The sequence below is a fragment of the Anomaloglossus baeobatrachus genome, chromosome 2 (genome assembly GCF_048569485.1).
Source record: "Anomaloglossus baeobatrachus isolate aAnoBae1 chromosome 2, aAnoBae1.hap1, whole genome shotgun sequence".
Classification (NCBI taxonomy): Eukaryota; Metazoa; Chordata; class Amphibia; order Anura; family Aromobatidae; genus Anomaloglossus; species Anomaloglossus baeobatrachus.
In genome coordinates, this window is record NC_134354.1 from 358,452,621 (window position 1) to 358,453,883 (window position 1,263).

Genomic DNA, 1,263 nt, shown 5'->3' on the forward strand with positions numbered 1-1,263 from the left:
CTTCAGCAATAAAAAGGCCCCGTCAGTCACAATTCTGCTCTGCTAGCCAATACACAGTAACTTTTCGTCAGGTTTCATATTGTAGTGGTCATCACGTCTGCTTAACGGTCAAAACTCGTCTCTAAATGCCATTACTTTGCAGGTTTTCACAGGTTTCATAGTGGAGTTGTCATCACGTCTACTTCACACGCAGAAGGTCCTGGGTTCAATCCCCAGTAAAAACTAGCCGTTTTCGCTGTTGAAGTAATTTTCTATCAACCTGTAACATATGAAATTCTTTGTTTTGTTGCCAACTGATAATATATTTTGGCTTCCATCACCAAGAGAACTACGATTTTGGGTTTCTTTTTTATTGACCATTTTAGCAGAAAACATAATCCCATATTATAAAAATCCTGTTTGTTTCAAAATATATAGTTCCTTTAAATACAAAAGCAAACAACTAAACTATGTGGAAAAAAGTAACACATTCAATGTAAACTTCCTTTTAAGCAAAATCCCTTTGTAGGAATAAAACTGGTAAAATATGTAATAAAAATTGTAAATGTTTCATTAACCAAAAATACTTTCCTTCAGCAATAAAAAGGCCCCGTCAGTCACAATTCTGCTCTGCTAGCCAATACACAGTAACTTTCCATCAGGTTTCATAGAGTAGTGGTCATCATGTCTGCTTAACACGCAGAAGGTCCTGCGTTCATTCCCAGTAAAACCAATCTGTTCTTGGTGTTGAAATAATACTCAAATAAACTACAATATATGAAGTGCTTGGCTTTGTTGCCGAATGATGGAATGTTTTGGCTTCCATCCCCAACAGAGCTACGAATTTGTTTTTTTTTTTTCCCTGGCGGTCAAAACTCGTCTCTAATTGCCATTACTTTGCAGGCTTTCAAAGGTTTCATAGTGTAGTGGAAATCACGTCTGCTTTACACGCAGAAGGTCCTGGGTTCAATCCCCAGTGAAACCAATCTGTTTTTGGTGTTGAAGTAATTTCCTATCGACTAGTAATATGTGAAATTCTTGGTTTCATTGCCAAATGACAATACATTTTGGCTTCCATCACAAAGAGAACTACGATTTTGGGTTTCTTTTTTATTGACCATTTTAGCAGAAAACATAATCCCATATTATAAAAATCCTATTTGTTTCAAAATATATAGTTCCCATAAATACAAAAGCAAAAGACCAAACTATGGAGAAAAAAGTAACACATTCAATATAAACTTCAATTTAAGCAAAATCCCTTTGTAGGAATAAAACTGGTAA

At 35.3% G+C, this 1,263-nt stretch overlaps 1 non-coding gene across 1 annotated transcript; it reads left to right on the forward strand.

Annotated features, from left to right (window-relative positions):
• The first annotated feature begins 891 nt into the window (after positions 1-891).
• TRNAV-UAC (transfer RNA valine (anticodon UAC)) lies at positions 892-964 on the forward strand. The gene has a single exon. It is a non-coding gene; the product is annotated as a tRNA-Val (tRNA).
• The last annotated feature ends 299 nt before the right edge of the window (positions 965-1,263 follow it).